Source organism: Antechinus flavipes, chromosome 3 (assembly GCF_016432865.1).
Source record: "Antechinus flavipes isolate AdamAnt ecotype Samford, QLD, Australia chromosome 3, AdamAnt_v2, whole genome shotgun sequence".
In the NCBI taxonomy this organism is placed as follows: domain Eukaryota; kingdom Metazoa; phylum Chordata; class Mammalia; order Dasyuromorphia; family Dasyuridae; genus Antechinus; species Antechinus flavipes.
Window position 1 is genome coordinate 372,005,078 of NC_067400.1, and position 20,379 is coordinate 372,025,456.

At 33.2% G+C, this 20,379-nt stretch overlaps 1 protein-coding gene across 7 annotated transcripts in view; it reads right to left on the reverse strand.

The window, feature by feature from the left end:
- Positions 1-20,379, reverse strand: part of GTDC1 (glycosyltransferase like domain containing 1) — a 544,967-nt gene that overhangs the window by 420,465 nt on the left and 104,123 nt on the right. The window lies entirely within an intron of this gene.

A 20,379-nucleotide genomic window follows, 5' to 3' on the forward strand; every position in this document is an offset into this window, starting at 1 on the left:
ATAACTGAACACTTTAATCGTAGTATAATTCTTTTTGTATCAAACATTTCAAATAAATTGGCAATTAGCCAGAACCCAGAAATTATCTGTTTTAGAAGGATTTCAATGGCAATATGTTTTTGAAATGATATTTGAGGAACTTCCTTAAAAGTACTACAACAGCAGCCAAGAACCTTCTACCAATGTTAATGGAAAGACAACTTTGGAAAGGCAGATAGGCTTATGGCAGTATGGATATCAACAGCTGGTGTCATTGCTAGATTGTCCTCAATAGACTAAGTGGGAGAGGAAGGATCCCTTGAAGTGCCTACTAATAGAAAATATCTAAGACTAACAGCAACAAGAGGAGGAGTCCCCTAGGAGCTGCATTTTCAAGAAAATTGGTTCTCCAAAAGGTGTCTGTGTTGTTCAGTCATGATCCCACTTGGGCTTTTCTTGGCAGAGATTCTGGAGTGGTTTTGTCATTTCCTTTTCCAGCTCACGAACCCAGCTCTCCAGTGTCTCTAGTAAGTTTCTGGGGTCAAATCTGAACTCGGGAGTTTTCCTGACTCCAGACCCAGCACTTTATGCCACGTAGCTCCCCACCAAGAAGAGGAGGACTGTAGCCTAGAGATTATTGACACAGCACAGTTGTTAAACCAATGTACACTGAAACAGGCTGTAATGTAATTATAGTTTACAGAAAACAATCGTATATTAATTGCTTGCAATGTGCCAAGCACTGTGCCAAATGCTCTACAAATATGATCTCTTTAGATCCTCACAACAACCTTGGGAGGCAGCAGTGAATTATTCCACTTTGAATCTGCTGTTTGGTCTGGTTTCAGTTCCAAGGAACAAACTGCCCCTCCCAGGATAAACTCATCACTTAATCTCACTTTCTAATGAAAGCTTTGACACGCCCCTTCCTTTTCCCTTCTGATTGGAGAGCTGGAGGGAGGAGTACCAAACTCCTCCCAATGCATTCCTTTATAGAGCATAGAAACTCTACTCAATCTACTCCACTCTGCATCTGCTGCTCAGCCTGCTTTCAACTCAATGGAACAAGATGCCTCTGGGTGATTTCTCTCTTCCTTTGTCTTCCCTTTCTGGTCTCCTTTTGTGGGTTGCTTTTCCTTTCAGATGCCATTCTTAAATGGCAAATACTGTCTTTCTTTTTACTCGTTATATTCCCAGAAATTAGTACAGTGCCCAACACTAGATAGGAGGCACTTAATAAATGTTTTTATTGGGAATTTGATCTCTATTTTTACAGTTGAGGAAACTGAGGCAGATAGATTACGTGATTTACCTAAAATCATACAACTAGTAAGTGTCTGAGACTGAATATGAAGTCAGATCTTACCCACTGAACCACTGCTACCCTGCTGCCAAATTTACAACTGATAAGCCACTGAAAAAGAGTGCCAACATAGAATCCTCCTAGTTTGTCTACCAAGGAAAAAGTCATTTAGTCAATATGCATTAGTAAGCACTTATTATGTATCAAGGACTGAGCTAAATACTAGGGATAAGAAAAGCAAAAGCACTCCTTCCTTATAAAAAAGGAATAAAACCCTGGGGAACAAAACAAAACAAATTTGAAAACAAACACAGGCTATTTTAAATGTTTCAAGTGAGAATGTAAGTAAATAGCCTACAAAGATATCCAACAATAATTTTTTTAAAGCATATTAAAATATTTCTTCAAAAGATCCATCATGTTATCAGTATGAATATTCCCTTTACCAACAACTGTCATAATAGTTTTACAAATCACTATAGCCTAGAAATTGTGTTGTCTTATAGCCAACTTCCTGGTGATGAATCTCTTAAAATTAACCTAAGCCAGAGATTTCTTCTGAAGTCACTGGACCCACACCCTCAGCTTTTTCAGATCAGTAAAATATGCCAGATCTTTTAGAACCTATTTTACCCTATTCTCAGGAAAATGCATCAGATAACAACTATAATGAGGGGAGGCTTTCAAGTGATTCATATAAAACTAAGCAATATTTAAGAAGTTCTAATTACAACATCTTTGAGCTCAAACATTATCAAAATCTAATAAATCATAAAACTAAAATGTTTAAAAAAACAAATTTACATTTGGAATTAATTCTTCTACAAAATGGTAGGTTAATATAGTAGAAAAATAAAGTTTAAAATTGTCTTTTAAAAGTGATTATTTACTATCTAGATCTACAATGGACCTAGTTAGTACACTGCTAGTAGCTTTTAAGTCATCCAACAACTCTGTAAATAAATATCAAATGTTGCTGCTAGAGCAATGTTCTTTACCTTTCTGGTACAATTGGTACCAGAATTGGTACAGTTTGAGTAACAGTTAACTAATGACTTAATTTCTGATGACCTTGCCCATGTAAAACACAGCCAAAAAACTCCAAAATAAATGAAAGAACTACAGAGTAGCCAAACAGAAAATAAAATCAAACAAAAAACCTTACCAAAAATTTCATTATTACAAAGTTCATGTATTTAATTTGTTAGGAAAAAAGAACCACTGTCAAGATTTCATACTAAAGTGGGTTATATAGGGTTGAAATAACAGGGGTGTAAAATTAAGAATACTCATTTAATGAACCCAATCATCTGGTTTTCTACCAACAATATTCATTTCTGTCCTAGTATAAAGCACATAATAGATTACAAGCACAAGTAGTAGATATGACAAAAATAAATCATAACAATGGATAGAAGTGATACCAAGAGAAAGAGAAAAATCATAAAGTAGGAAAGCATAGCAATTTGAAGTAATTTCAATAGGAGTAAACAGGCCTGCAACCTCAATAACCCCTCAAGGCATCTTAATATCACACAGTTAAAAGATTTTAAATTTTGATTCAGAGAATTTAAATTCAAATGGGGTTCTACTATTTTACTATCTATGCAATGCCCTTCTGGGTCTCTGTTTCCCCATTTATAAAACAAGTGAAGTCAGTTGGATTAGATGAATTCTAAGGTTCCTTCTACCTGTAAACTCTATGATTAATAAACATTTTTGACAATAAAGACATGAGGTCCATAAAAAAATTTTTATTCAAAATATCAATTAATACAATCATAAAATACTTTAGAAAGATTCTCATTAGACAACATATATGAATGTTTCAAAGGCTGGTTTCTAATGGAGTCTATTTCAGTTGTCTAAAAAAGTCATTTCTCTACAATACATGATTTGCTACTAGTGACAAAAAAAATGAAATATTACTGCAAAACACTGCTTTAAAAAATCCTAAATCATTATTAATTGGTTTATTTTAATGTTTAATAAAATTTTGCAATATTTAACATGTTAAATTTGTGCAAAATTCCAAATATCCTTACAATTTTGAGTTTTGTTTAATATTACAAGAGGAAAAAGTCATGAATATAGTATCATTCTTTTCTATACCTATACAAACAAAACTAAAATAAAGTAAAAAATGTATGGTTTTACAAATTTACAAATATTGTTATTTCTAGCATCTGTTCACTTAAAATTATGTCACATTGACTCTCTTCAACAATGAATTTATTCAGACCAATTGTTCCAAATCCAAATTGTTCAGTAATGAAGAGATCTGTCTACACCCAGGGAAAAGACTGTGGGAACTGAGTGTGGACCACAATATAGTATTTTCACTCTTTCTGTTGTTGTTTCCTTGCATTTTTGTTTTTCTTCTCAGATTTTTTTTTTCCTTTCTAGTTCTGATTTTTCTTGTGCAGCAAGATAACTGTATGGATATATATATGTGTGTATGTGTATGTGTGTGTGTGTGTGTGTGTGTGTGTGTGTGTGTGTGTGTATATATATATATATACACATACATACATATACATATTTATTTATTTATTTATTTATTTATTTATAGGATTTAACATATATTTTAACAAGTATTAGATTACCTGCCACCTAGGGCAGAGGGTGAGGGGAAAAAGGGGAAAATTTGGAACAGAAGATTTTGCAAGGGTCAGTGATGAAAAATTACCCATGCATATGTTTTGTAAATAAAAAACTATAACAAATTTTTTTTAAATTATGGCACATTAATCATAGAAAACAGCAGTACTACAAAGTTCCATAGCTATGGGTATTTCTTACTTTTTATTTTTGTAGTCACTTTACCTGGGTTTATTTTAGGTTTGGTTCATGGATGGATGACCAATATTTTAAAAATATGTATTTTCTTCATGATATTTTATTTTGTATGTTGAATAACAACATTTCTCATTTTGACACAATCAGGTATGAGATTATAATTTACCAATTACTTAATAGAAGATATGACTAAATATGAGCATATCCAGGTGGTTTTTAAAACTATTAACATCCTTCATAGAAAACCATATGTAGTCTTTGCCCTATGATGTCTAGTCAAGCAATTTAAGTTACTTCTGATATTCAAAATATTTTTCCAACCAAACAATTTAAAATCAAAGTAATAATTGTATTAATATATTCCACAGATATACTCTTGCTGCCAGTTGTAGGAAGGTATAAGTTTCAGTAATGACAGTATTAACGGTTACAATCCCACACATATGAGAAATTGATTCCACAGTCTTATCCACAGATCATTCAACATCTTAAAAAGTAAATTACCTACAGGTCTTGTTTGCATATGTATAGCCTTTGGTAAGACAAATAATGGATTAGGTCAATAAATTCATATATTGAATGTTTTCAATTTAAGAAAAGTAAAATTTGAATAAGATTTTTCAATAGATGATTAGAGGTTTATTTTGTATTTTCTTCCTATTTCTTTCTCTCTACTTCTCCTCTACCCTTGCATCTCAATCCAGCCCTACTACCACCACCATCACCCCACAGAAGTTCTATTTAAAAATCTACCAACAACACAGCAGTGAAATGGAGCCATATCGAAAAAGGTTAGCATTACCTTCCTACCCACTCACTTACTTTAATGATTCATCAGGGAAACCCCAGTTGAGATATACCTGAACCATTGAATATCATTAGAAATTCCCAAGTTATTCAGAAGGTAAAAATAAGGGTTGAAAACTTCACTTGTTTGAGTAAGATACCAAACTTGAGGATCACCATTAATTCCTCCTTAAATTGACTCATACATCTCTCTTAGAATCTTTCTTTCCTTTAAAAATCAGTTCAGAGATCACTTTTCACATAAAGTTTTTCTTGAATTCCTTCCCCCCTCACCCAATTCCATGGCTAGCATACCAAAAACTATCTAGTTTCATTGTTTGTAGTCATATATGTACACATTGTTTCAGTACAAGAATGTAAACTTCTTAAGAGCATGAGCATTTTTGTCTACGTATGTCAGCAACTAAAACAGAGCCTTGTAAATAACATCATAAAAGGTTGTTAATTAATATGTGGAGAAAAATTAGTCTAGAACATATATTTTGTGTAAAGAAAACTAATATTCTCAAAGCAATACACTCACTATAGCCTTTAATTTTTTCATGCCAAACACAGAACATAGAGTTCTGGGGGAAAAAAATAGAATGTTTTTAAGTAAAATGTAGACATATAGAAAAATCTATTTGAACTTATTCAGTTTCAATCTAACATTTAATTAATGATTCAACTTTACAGCCTGGCAAGTACAGGACTGTAATATTAACACTATATGCAATGATTGATATAAAACTTTCTTAATGTAAATGAAGGAGCCATCTAATGTAACTTTTTGGGTTAAATTGAACTGGAGTCAAGTAACCTGGTTTCAAATCCTGGTTCTGATGTTTACTATGTGCTTTGGCAAAGTAATTTCCTTTTTGTGGACCTGAGTTTTTTCCTGAATAAAATGAGAGGTTATACTAGAAATATTCTGAGTTTTCTACCAGCTCTAAATTTATGGGAAAAAAATAAAATGGCATATGTTATTATCTGATCCAAGATTATTCAAATATTTATTTGTTTATGACAGCATATATCATAATATATAGTCAGCATCTTGGGAAAAATAATTTTAATTTCTTTTTAAAGAGATGCAGGATTCTTAGAGCAGTTAGGTGGTGCAATGGATAGAGCACTAGCCCTGAAATTAGGACAACCTGAGTTCAAATCTGGTCTCAGACACATAACACTTCTTAGCTGTGGGACCCTGGGCAAGTCACTTAACCCCAATTGCCTCAGCAAAAAAGCAAAAGAAAAAACAAATGCAATATTCTTACTCCGATGACCTACGACCTGGTTTCTGTACCTAAAAGCTGGTTGTATTTTAATGTGAAGTCTACTTTCTTCGATTTTGACTTGAGTTTCCTGTTGTGGTGACTAAGAACTAAAGATTCATACTGCACACTGAAAGTTTGGTTAGACAAATTCAATACTCTTTGGCAGACTAATTAAAATAATTTGCAAATAAGCTTTTCCTAATTTCTATTTTGCTTTGCTTTTAAAAATCACATTTTATCACTTACAAAATTAAATAGTCATATGCCTATTTAACTTTTCCCAGCAATCTCTGATTAGTTTGTCAGGACTTATTTATTTGGGACAACTTTATGCTCTGAAAGGTGTATTTATTTATGTATGCCATAACATTGTATTAATAGGATATCAAGGTTACACTGCCAACTATCACTATAACATCATTCATCTTGTTTCAAAAAATGATTACTTCCTCACAAAATTATTAAAAAGATACATTCTACATAATCATCTAATCTACATGACTAATCAATCAATCAACAATAATCCATTTATTAAACATTACTATGTACCAAACATTGCTCAACACTAGGGAAACAAAAGCAAAAACATAATGACTGTCTCCAAGGGGTTTTTTAACATGTGATAAGAGGAGACAATCAGTAAATAAACAAGTCACACAAGATCCATGTAGCATGGAGTTAGAAGCTAACCTTAAAGGAGGAAGTCTCTAGGAGTCAGAGGGACAGGGATGGCTTCCTGCAGAAGCTAGTATTTGAGTTGAATCTCAAGGGAAGCACATAGAGATGTAAAGAGGCACAAGTATGAGGTGGAAATCATTTTAGGTCTCAGGGCCTGGGGGAGGGGAGGAGGAGGCAGACAATGAGAAGTGAAAATAATTATCAATGTGTAAAAATCAAAATTAGGGACAAACTAATGTAGTAGAAAAACAACTGGATTAGAACCAGAACTAGAACTAGTTAATGACATCAATTCACCTAAGAGCTCCATGCCTAATAGTATTCTTAACACTGATCTCAAAAGGTTGCAGTGGGGATTAAAGAGAAGTGAAAAATTTTTTGCAAACTTTAAAAGTATGTAAGTGTGGGTTACTAATTGAGCTACTATTCAGTTCATTTTATGAGTTTCATTTCTGATTTTGGGAAATAAATATCCCTCTTACATTCAATTCCCTTTTTTTAGTATATCATCATTTTGCTAATTTTGTTAGTAATTTCAAACTACAAAACATGAAACAATTTCACTTAGTGCTGAAAAGCGCTTCAGAATGATTAACATTCTGAATAGTTTTAAGCATATCTATTACTATTATATCATATTGTATTAAAGCAATGGGAAACCAATGAATAGTATATAAAATTAAAATGACAAAAACCAGGGGGAAAAATATCAATTTGGTGTAAGGGTAAATGCCTATACATATTATTTATTCCTGAAACAAATCAAGCAATATCAGTAAATGAAAGGTAGAAGTGGACCCAAATACATTTGCTATGTTCTATTTCTTTTTTCGCTTTCTCCTTTTGACTAATGTACACAAAAATCAGAGTTTGGGAAAGGTTTGGAAAGGTCACATTCATTTTTTTCATTGAGAAATATATTAATCTACTGATATGAGAATCAACAGAAAAAGCAAAGATGGAAAACAGCCTATACAGGTTTACCAGCCAAAGAGACTGATGACATGAAAATCACTTGTAACATCTTTAAAAGACTGAAAAGATCTTAAGTTCCATCTAAGCTAAACCTTCAGCATACAAATGAATAAACTAAAGCCTTAAGAGGTTATGTGATTTTTTTTGTGTGTGTGATTGCAGTGGAAATAATGGCAAAGCCAGGTTATACTCATGCTCTCTAGAAAAGAAAGCATAAATGAGTCTGAATTCAGAGGAAAACTCTCTTGCCACAGTCATCAATCAATACATATAGCTAAAATTCTCAGATAGATTGTTGGGTTTTGGATTCAGAAATCCAAACCCGCACAAATCATCAGCATTTCTAAATATTGTTAACAAAGCCCAGCAGCAAGAGAATGAAAGAGAACTTTTTTTCATTTAAAAATTAACTGTAGACACAATAAAATATTTAGGTATCTACTCACCAAGACAAACCCAGGAACTATATGAACACTATTATAAAAAACTTCTCACACAAATGAAGTCAGATCTAAACAATTGGAAAAATATCAATTGCTCATGAATAGGTTGAGCTAATATAGCAAATTGGTCTACTTGTTCAGTGCTATACCAATCAAACTGCCAAAAAATTATTTTATAGAGCTAGGAAAAATAACAATGAAATTTATTTGGAAGAACAAAAATCAAGAATATCAAGGGAATTAATGAAAAAAAAAAAAAACTACAAATGACTATGATCTAGCAGTACCAGACCAAAAACTCTATTACAAACCAGTAGTAATCAAAACCATTTGGTATTGGTCAAGAAATAGAGTGGTGGATCGGTGGAATAGATTAAATAGGTTAGATATACATGATACAATAATCAATGACTATAGTAATTGACCATTTGATAAACCCCAAAATCCTAGTTTCTGGGATAAGAACTCCCTATTTCACAAAAATAGCTGGGAAAACTAGAAAATAATGCCAGAAACTCAGCACAAGCCTACATTTCATACTCCATACCAAAATAAGGTCAAAATGGTTACATGATTTGAACCTAAAGGGTGATACCATAAGCAAATTAGGAGAACAAAGGATTCAGAAAGTCCTCAGTTTAAATTCTGCTTAGATACTTCCAAATTATCTATCTCTGGGATAATCACTTAATCATTCCTAGCTTCAATTTTCTTATTTGTGAAATGGAGAGCATAATAATAGTATTAACCTCATAAGATTGTGAGGAATAAAAGAGGTATCATATCATATAGGTATCAAATTGCTTTAGAAACCTTTAATCCTTATATGTTAGTTATTATTTTGGATATGTATTAAGTTGCATTTTACACTTCCCCTCTGTTCCTCCAATTTTTTTCTTAAATAAAGAGACTGGAGTCCAATCTATAACATCAGCTTCATATTATAGACATATTTCACATATCCAAAAGGGTATGTGAAACTGGATATATAAACTTGGAAGTCATCTGCTCTGAACTGAAAACACTTGAAAGCACCAAGAATGAGAATTGAGAGAGAACAGGAAAGGACTTGAGCCTGACCCTTAGGGGAAACCCCATGCTTCAGGGGATCACATATAGTGAGTGAATAGAAGATTGATGACACTCTAAAAGTACTTAAGAAAAAATAGTCATTCTGCTAAGAAAGCCAAAAGAAATCATTGTCATGAAAGCTGAAGAGAGATGGTATTAGTAGTCAGGGTATCAATGGTATCAAATGCAGTAGAAAGATGAAAGAGGATAGAGGATTTAGAAAAGGCCATCAGTTCTGGTAGGTCACAGATCACTGGTAAGTTCTGAGTGTCACAGTAGAGAGGAGATAAGAAGCCAGACTGAAACTTGTTTGATATCCCACCTGGAAGTCCTCCCAACACTCTGAATGGAACATATTCAAAATCGAACATGTTTCTTTCCCAAAAGCATGGACATTTTTTTACTGGCTGTGAAGGTAAAAAGGTGCAAAAATTTAAAAAGTGATTGGATATGCTAGGTGAAGCAGAGTGAAGTATGCTACTGAGATTATGAACCTGGGAGAATGTTAGAATTATGTAATACTTTAGGGGGGAAAGGGTGGGTTTGGAGAAAAATGATAATGAGTTTCGGTTTGGGACATGTTGAGCTTTAGATGTTTCTGGAAAATCTAAGTTAAAAATATCAAAGGGCATGATATGGGAAAGAATCTCAGAAGAGAGACTAAGACTGGATATATGTAGATGGGAGTTTTCTGCAAAGAAATTAATATTAAACTCATGGCACATGATAAGGCTAGAAGGAGAGACAATGAAAGATAAAGAGGAAGAGAGAGACAGAGAAAGAAAAAAACAGAATACATGTGTATAGAGTGAGAGAGGAGAGCCTTCAGAAATAGCCATAACTGTGAAGCAAAGGATGAAGAAGTAATGGAGATTGAGAAGGAATAATTAGTCAGGAGAACCAGGAGAGAAAATAATGTTGCAAAAACCCAGACAGGAAGAAGTGGCCATGAGTAAAACATGATCAACAGTGTCAAAAACAGCACCTTAGTAGAGATGGATAAGGATTGTGAAAAGGCTGTCAGATCTTTCTAGTGCAAGATTGTTGGTAACTTTGTAAAAATTAGTTTCAGTAGGGGTTTGAAGCCAGATTACAAAACAGGAAGTAGAGGCAGGGCATACATAGATAGCTCTTTATAGGAATTTGGCTGAAACAAAAAAAAAAATTATAGGAAAGGAAAATGCTTAAGGAAAAAATGGAATCAAGTGAAGGCTTTATTTTTTTAAGGACAATGAAGAATTGAGCATGTTCAAAGAAAGGAACCCAAGAAATAGGGAGAAATCGAAAATTAGGCAGAGAGGCAGACAGATAAATACCCAGACAAATAGGCAGACACACAGACAACCATAAACAGACAGGTAGGTATATAGAAAGATATATAGACTGGCATATAAACAGAAAGACACATAGACAAACAGAAAGACACACAGACAGATAGATAGAAAGGCAGATTGATAGACAAAAAGACACAGACAGAGATATATAGACAGACAGGCAGATAGACAGAAAGACACATAGGCTGATAGATAGACACATATAATAGAGAACAGGTTTTCTTAAAGAAGTCAGAAGGGAAGAAGATGAAGGGTACATGAGAGCGAGCAGCCTTGGCAAAGAGGAGGGCTACCTTACTGTCAGAGATTAGAAGCAAAGAGGAGAAGGAAGGGAGATCATATCAAGGAGTTGAAATGAAGATGAGTGAGTTATTAATGAACGGCCTTAATTTTCTCAATAAGAAGTGAGGTCCTCAGTTGAGGGAAGAGGGAAGGAGAGTCATGAGAGATTTGGGAAGAGAAAGAAAGTTTGGACTAGCTTCTCTAGGCAATGAGATAGGGAAACAAGAAGAAATAAAAGAACTTATTCTGAAATGAGAGCTCAGCCTTCTATTCTAGTCTTCTATTTGAAGTTAAGCTCCCTAGCAAATATTCCTTTGGTATTCCAAGTGTTATTCCCTTTATGAGTTTAAGAGATCTACATCACTAAATTTGCTGTCTCCATTTAGGTTAAAATCAGAAAAAAAAAAATTAACCATTTAAGTGAGCTTTATAATCAGGGGAAAGGAATTTCCAAAAATCTAACAAGGGATCAGGAAGAAAAAGAGTAAATAAAGTAAAAACATAGAAAAGATAGAGGCATTTCCCTAAAGTACCATAAGTCTTGAAGTTAGATTAAAGAGACACTAACCATAAACAATTGGGAGGTACATTTCATCAAAATATATATGTATTTTGATGAAATGTATATATATATATGACATATTTCAGAAAAGTCAATCACATAAGAAAGTTGTTCAGTTGCTATCAACATCAGAATATGGTCTTTAAAATAAAAACTTAAATTTTTACTTTATTCATTTTTTACCATGCATCAATTGAGTATTTCCCCACATAAAAGAATTATTCAAAATACTAAGGGGAAAAAAGGAACTATAAGCATAATTGCATCGGGTTGTTTGTTTGTTTGTTTGTTTTAATAATAATTCTTTTAGTTGGGATAAAATTGTTGTAATGTTATTGTCTAAGATTATTACTCAAAGATTAGGGAGCTCAGAGCACTCAAAATTCAACACTAAGTTTAAAAAGCTCAGATGCTCAACTTACACTAAAATCAAGTGGATCTGGGGCTAATAGGTGGGGTAAGGAGAGCTGTATCACTATTTTTAAGCATGACAGAGGACATATTATTAGCTACCTCTCTATTATAAGAAAAAGAGTCAATCTGATAATAATAGCCCATAGCCTGGCATTTTTAAATCCTTCAGCTATTTAGGAGTCAAACTCATAAGTGAAGAAAAGAGATTCATAGACTACTGTCTACACTTTCTGGAGGGTCTGATGTTCACCACAATTTATGCAAAGGAAACATAGGCTTGTCTAGTCTAACATGGCATGTAACTGTCCCCACGTAAAAAGATAGCTAGAAATATCTCGAGGTTTCTTGATTGGAGCTATGAAGAACTATGACTTGCATCTATTTAGTATCTTTGTCACTGTAAAGTTATCTCTTTATCAACTGGTTTACCAAGGAGACATTCCATCGATATAAATATTTTGTCTAATGCTAGAGAGACCTTAGAACACACAGAATCATTCCTAGTGAACTGCCAGAGCTAAAGCTCAAATTTGGTTATCTTCATTATTTCTATGCCATGTAATTTGGAAACTTTGCAAATAATCTATTTGAATAGAGCAAGGGGGCCCAGGAGTTAATTAATTTCCTATTTTTCTTCTAATCAGTGGTTATGCACAGTATATCTGGGATCATGAGCCCCTTTGCTAGAATAATTAATAGTCTTAGTTAATAAACAGTCTGACTCATTTTAAAAAGAGAATATAACTTAGAATCCTTCCCAGGTGGGATATGGTTCATCAGTTTCCTTAAGGACTCGACTTCAATTACAACTAAATCAGTAAGGAGGGTGGATCATTCTTACTGTCACTCTGGAAAATCTTGATTTCTCTACTGGAGGGCTAAATTGATGACCAAAGACCATCCCAGTAGATATAGTATAGTTTTGTCAAAATGCTCAGTCAACTCTTTCACAGCAATATATCTAAAGCATATTCAATTCTAAAAGATAATCATAGAAATTTATCTAAACTAACCAATCTTTCTCCAATTATATAGAATCTCCTGCCAAATTCTAATTTGGCTTAAGGGTCTAATGTTTATTAAATTAAAGCATTAAAAATGTGAGCATGAGAGTGACATGAGTCAAGGTTGCTGCAGTATGTACAAGTTTTTTAAAAAAGCATTTTTAATCAGTGATATTAACTATTAAACAGTATTTGAATGGGGTTGTGAGGGAAAATATCTTTTTGATTCTTATATTTATTTAACTCCTGTCCTTTCACAAGGGAGAGAACTGAACCAATTATTCAGATTCTGACTAAGCCTCTGAAAATAGAAGTCCATTATATAACACCTGTGACTCCAACGCTCAGCCAGAAATGCTAATAATTACTTTGTAAGAACCCCTTGAAAGATTCCTGAAAATTCAATATCAAGGGTCTGGATTTTCTTACTGGTGATTTAAAGGTATTCTAACCTGACAAGATTCTTCTTTTAAGTTTCAAAAATACTTGCCCTTAAAGAAAAATGTTTGGTTTGATTTTTGAAAACAATGGATGTCGCTTCTCCTGGACTGCCTCTTCTTTGTCTTTTCCTTCTAGAAATTTGCTCTTGAAATCCAAATGCCATAATCTAACTTCTATCACACATTAATGTAAACTAAGTGATCAAAATGTTAATTTTTTTCTAATTCCCTATATATTTTCTCAAATTGGCTTTAAGGAATGCAGTCATTTCCTTAAATACTAAGGATGAAAACTTAAAGTTGAACAAAAACAAGTGCCAAGCCTTATTTAAAATTTTAAGTTGAACTTAAAAGAACACCCACACACAGCTAGTCTAATGTCTCAAAGAGGCAAATATTCATAAAAAGTGAAAAAGGAGAGAATTCCAAATTCTTTCCCTATAGAGTGATTTGTTGAAAACTGAAAGGAGTGAATGGGAATAAGGAAAAATTCATCTACATAAGTGTGGAAGGGAGAAGAAAAGGGAAAAAGAGACAAAAGCAATTGCCTAATTACAACATTATTGTAAGTTTATGGCACAGAAATCCCATTGCTACCCATATACCAACACGGAAGCAGACAAAAATACCAAGATATTTGTAACAACTCTTAGTGAGGCAGCAAGTGTGAAAAACAAGATAGATGCCTATTGATTTGGTATGGATAATAAATGAGATGTGGTATGTGAAGTAACAAAATCTTACTATAACACAAGAAACAATGAATATATAGAATTTAAAAATTCACCAAAGTCTTACATGAACTATTATAGAGTGAAGTAAGTAGAGTTCAAAAACCAAAATATCCTATGACGACAAAAAAAGTTAATGGAAAAAACTAAACTAAACTAATTAATTTACTTAATGATAATAACCAAGGTTGGATCTGAAAAGAAGATTAGAAAATGTACCATTTCCATTCTTTCCAGAGAATGCTAGGTCAGGAAATACTAAATATATTTTCATGAATATGTTGGCTAGTTTTTACTAAACTCTTGTTCTTTCTCTCTATTTTTAATCTGTTTTAGATGATGACTCTCCCTGGGTAGGATGAGGAAAGAAATATATTTCAAAATGAAAGTAGTATAAAAAACAAAAGTTAGAAATAAACAAAAAATATTTCCAAAAGCTTATGGAAATGTTAGAGAAAGGTGTGGAATATAAAAAGCTTTAAGACAGGAATTAAAGGTAGAATTTATAAAAATTCTTGTGTCGATCAAAATTTCTTTTATGACTATGGTATTACTTCTTTTAGTATAAGGCACTTAGTAATTTGAATTGTAAATAATTGTGTTTGTGTGTGTGTGTGTGTGTGTGTGTGTGTGTGTGTGTATAAAATAGCCAAACTAAAACCATTCTTGTGGTTAAACAAAGGAAAAAGGCACAAAGGAAAAAGAAAAGAGAAAAAAAAAAAAAAAAAAAGAGAATCACCTTTCTCAACATCAAACTGACTGATATCTGTATTATTTTGGATGCAACAAGTTATATTCAATCAATAAACAAGGATTTATTAAGTATATGCTATATGCTAATTAAGCACTGTGTTTGTTGACCTCTTGGCCCACATAAAAGCACAGTCAAGAAATAGGAAATTATGCAATGAAAACAAGAAGCTAGAACAGTTAAGCACTGAAAACAGTTTAGCTAAAGTAGAGTTTAGGATAGGGGGAATAAAGTAAAATTAACCTGAATAAAGAGGCTGGAACTGGATTGTGAAGAGATTTAAATACCAAAAAGTTTGTGTCCTAAACACAAAGAGGATCCAGTCTTTCACAGAGACTCTAATTTATATTCCATAACTATAACCCACTAAATATTTAGGGCAGTTATTTCAACTTGTACAGTAGACGATTTACCTATGTTACATATAGTTGCAATAAAAACCATTTAATGAATATCTATACTAACTCAAATGAAAGAAAGCAAATGGCTAAACCAAGCAAAGAAAAAGTTAGAAAGAAACAGAAAAGTAGTACATCAATTTTTTTTTTAATATTAACACATTAAAACTCCATTCATGAATTACCCACTCATTCTGTGTGATGATTTGAACACTAGCTGGGCTTAAGTACACCTGTACACTATTAACAAAAGGTTTGCTTAGAAATTAATAGTATAAGTAGGATTAGTGGGAATGGTTAGCCTACTTAATATAAACTATTCTTGAATATTTAAGAAACTATTTTAGTTTAAGATTTGCATACAAAAATATACTAATAATGAATTATCTATTAAAAATATAGGCCAGGCAGGACCCTGTATTACTGGATGAGGAGCTACAGGACCTTAGGCAAAGTTATGAAGTAAGAAAAGTTTTTTTTTTTTTTTTTTCCCCTGTACAAAAATCACAGGCTTTTTGCACACTAGGTAGCCTTTCCTCCTTTCCTCCATTCCCTCCAATCAAACCTTACTGTCAGAGAAAGACTTAATAAACTGATACACAGCCAGGTGCCATAAATGTGTGATAAACCCAAATGGGTTACTTTTCCCAGGGGCATTTATGTTTAATAAAGAATTAACCCTGTAGTCTGAGGAATAAATCTCTACCTATAAACATTCCTGTATCTAATTTGGTGGCTAAAAGGATCTCTTAAAACCCTTGAAATTACATGACTGACCCTACAAGTGTCTGACCCTACAAGTATGCTAGTATTCAAAGTGTATTTGAAGTCCTGGTGCCAAAATGTCAATGGGAGGAAAAAACCCTCTAAAACCCTCCCAAATTCCTGTCCAAACAACTAGAAAACTACCTCAAAATTTATCTAGAAGCAGGGAAGCACTTTACCAACCTCTTAAGAGTTATGTCTCACTGGTTAGAATTGAAGCAAGATTCAACAACAACAGCAAAAGCCAAAGCCAGCCTCAAAGCAGAGGTCCTGCACCAAGATTACTAGCTTAGGGCAATCCACCAGCCAGGCCCCACACTCTTGACAAACCAGCCTCTCTCTTAGGCAAGCAAATATTCTCTCCACCATAGCAAAACCCCAACCCACCCCTAGCACAAGCCACTAGCAAGGGTTAGAGCCTATTCCAGAACCAGTAATGAAGCCCCAGCCCAGGGCTGGCTAACAGCAAGACTCCACCCCAGACCCAAGCCTGCCAACAGAGACCCTCTTATAATAGCAACCCAGCAAAAAGGCCCCACCGTAGAGGAAGCCAGCAACTAAGCCCCACACCCAGGAAAAGTCAACAAGAGTCCCATTCACAGGCCCCACTACAGGCCAGAAAAATAGCCTACTCTACAATGAAAGCAAACAGCTAAGCTTTGAAGCCCAATGAAAGCCAACAATAAGACCCTGAGCCCCAGCACAAAAAGCCTGGGACAGGGCAGAACCAAAGCCCAACCCTCACATCTAAATCAGAAAAAAAAAAAAAAAAAAAAAAAAAAAAAGGCAGAAAAAAATGAGAAAAAAATTAACCTTAGGAAGTGACTATGGTAATAAGAATCAAGGCATAATGACCTAGAAAAATAACAACAAAATTCATATGGAAGAACAAAAGGTTGAGAATTTCAGGGGAATTAATGAAAAAAAAAATCAAATGAAGGTGGCCTAGCAGTACTAGATCTAAAACTATATTATAAAGCAGTGGTCACCAAAACCACTTGGTATTGGCTAAGAAATAGATTAATTGATCAGTGGAATAGGTGAGGTTCAAAGGACAAAACAGTCAATAACTATAGCAATCTAGTGTTTGACAAACCCAAAGATCCCAACTTTTGGGATAAAAACTCAGTATTTGACAAAAACTGCTGGGAAAACTGGAAATTAGTATGGCAGAAATTAGGAATGGACCCACACTTAACACCATATACCAAGACAAGATCAAAATAGGTCCATGATTTAGGCATAAAGAATGAGATCATAAATAAATTAGAGGAATATAGGATAGTTTACCTCTCAGACTTGTGAAGGAGGAAGGAATTTGTGACCAAAGAAGAACTAAAGTTCATTATTGATCACAAAAGAGAAAATTTTTATTATATCAAGTTAAAAAGCCTTTGTACAAACAAAACTAATGCAGACAAGATTAGAAGGGAAACAATAAATTGAGAAAACATTTGTACCGTTAAAGATTCTGATAAAGGCCTCATTTCCAAAATATATAGAGAATTGACTCTAATTTATAAGAAATCAAGCCATTCTCCAATTGATAAATGCTCTAAGGATATGAACAGACAATTTTCAGATGATGAAATCAAAACTATTTCTACTCATATGAAAGAGTGTTCCAAATCACTATTGATCTGAGAAATACAAATTAAGACAACTCTGAGATACCAACTCACACCTGTCAGATTGGCTAAGATGACAGGAAAAAATAATGATGAATGTTGGAGGGGATGCGGGAAAACTGGGACACTGATGCATTGTTGGTGGAGTTGTGAATGAATCCAGCCATTCTGGAGAGCAATCTGGAATTATGCCCAAAAAATTATCAAACTGTGCATACCCTTTGATCCAGCAGTGTTTCTATTGGGCTTATACCCCAAAGAGATACTAAAGAAGGGAAAGGGACCTGTATGTGCCAAAATGTTTGTAGCAGCCCTATTTGTAGTGCTAAAACTGGAAAATGAATAGATGCCCATCAGTTAGAGAATGGCTGGGTAAATTGTGGTATATGAACGTTATGGAATATTATTGTTCTGTAAGAAATGACCATCAGAATGAATACAGAGAGGACTGGAGAGACTTACATGAACTGATGCTAAGTGAAATGTGCAGAACCAGGAGATCATTATACACTTCGACAATGATATTGCATGAGGATGTATTCTGATGGAAGTGGATTTCTTTGACAAAGAGATCTACTTCAGTTCCAATTGATCGATGATGAACAGAATCAGCTACACCCAGAGACGGAACACTGGGAAATGAATGTAGACTATTTGCATTTTTGTTTTTCTTCCCGGGTTATTTTTATCTTCTGAATTTGATTTTTCTTGTGCAAAGAGAGAACTATTCGGTTCTGCACACATATATTGTATCTAGGATATACTGTTACATATTTAACATGTATAGGACTGCTTACCATCTAGGGGAAGGGGTGAAGGGAGGGAGGGGAAAAGTCAGAATAGAAGTGAGTGTGAGGGATAATGTTGTAAAAAATTATCCAGGCATGGGGTCTGTCAATAAAAAGTTATTAAAAAAAAAAAAAAAAGGAATCAAGGCATAAAATTAGAAGACAACAGCGCCAAAAGAGCATATACGTATAGTCTCAAAGTAAAATATAATTTAGTCTCAAGCCCAAAAAGAATTCCTGGAAGAACTTGAAAGGGATTTTAAAGAGCAAATTGGAGTAGAAGAAAAAGTGGGAAAAGAAATGAGAGTAATGCAATAAAAGTCATGAAAAAAGAGTCAATAGCATGGGGAAAGATAAACAAAAATTTATCAAGAAAAATAATTCCCTAAAAGTGAAAATGGTCAATTAGAAAAGGAAGTACAAAAGTTCTCTAAGGAAAAAAATAGTTCCTTATAAACTAAAATTGTGCAAGTGATAGCTAGTGCCTCGATGAGATATCAAGATAAGATAAAACAAAATTTAAAAGTAAAAGAAAAAAATGTTAAATTATTCATTTGAAAAAAGAAAAAACTAACTTAGAAAATAGATTTAAAAGAAACAATATAAAAGCTTTTGGAATATATGAAAGCCATGATTTTATAAAAATAATTACACCTGAACAACATCTTTCAAGAAATTATCAAAGAAAACTGCTCTGATACCAGAGCCAGAGGACAACATAGAAATTGAAAGAATCCACTAATCACCATATGAAAGAGATCCCAAAATGAAAATTCACAGGAAGATCACTGATAAGTTCCAGAGCTCACAGATCAAACAGAAAATACTGCAAGCAACTAACAATAAACAATTCAAATATAATAGAGGTACAGTCAGGATTAAACAGGATTTGGCAGCTTCTATATTAAAGAACCAGAGGGTTTGGAATGCGATATAAAAGAAGGCAAAGGAGTTAGGATTACAACCAACAATCACCTTGCCAGAAAAACCAAATATAATCTTTCAGAGAAAAAAAAAATAAAACAAAATAAAAATGAATATTTAATGAAATAGAGGACTTGAAGGCATTCCTAATTAAAAGACTAGAGCTGAATTTAAAAAACAAAAAATCAAAGCTCCAAATACAAGACTCTATGAAAATATAAAAAGGTAGAAAAGAAACAAGAAAGAAAAAAACATAAAAGTTCAATAATGTTAAACTACTTATATTCGCATACTGTAAAATAAATACTGTAACTCTTAAGAAATGTATTACTATAAGGGCAATTAGAAGGAGTATATATAGACAGATAGACAGAGGAGTATATATATATATATATATATATATATATATATATATATATATATATATATATATATATATATATATATATGGTAACTTTGATGGGATGATATCCTCAAATCAAATCAAATCAAATGAGTGAGAAAGAAAATTGCACTGGAAAAAAGGAGGGGAAGAAATAGATTAGAGTAAAATTTCCAAAATAAAAGAGGTATAAAAGAGCTATTATAATTGATGGAAAGGTGGTAGAGGTATAGGGTAGAGCTTAAACCTTTCTCTCATCAAAATTGATTCTAAGAGGGAATAAAATACACACTAGGTTGGATATAGAACCCTATCCTACTCTATATAAAAGTAGAAAAGGGATGAAAAAATAAAAGGGGAAAGGGAAACTTATAGATAGGGGAAGGTGGTAATCAGAAGGTAAAACAACTTCTTTTTTTCCCTTCTTAAAGAAGGAAAAAATAGGAAATAAGGGGGAAAGGAGGGAACATGGGGAAAATATCATAGAGGGAAGTACACAGTTAGTTGTCATAATTATAAATGTGAATAAGATGAACACATCCATAAAAGGGAAGTAGATAAGAAAAGGGATTAATAACCAGAATCCTACACTATGTTATTTACAAGAAGCCCATTTGAAGGAGAAAGATACACACAAGGTAAAGGTAAGAGACATGAGCAGTATT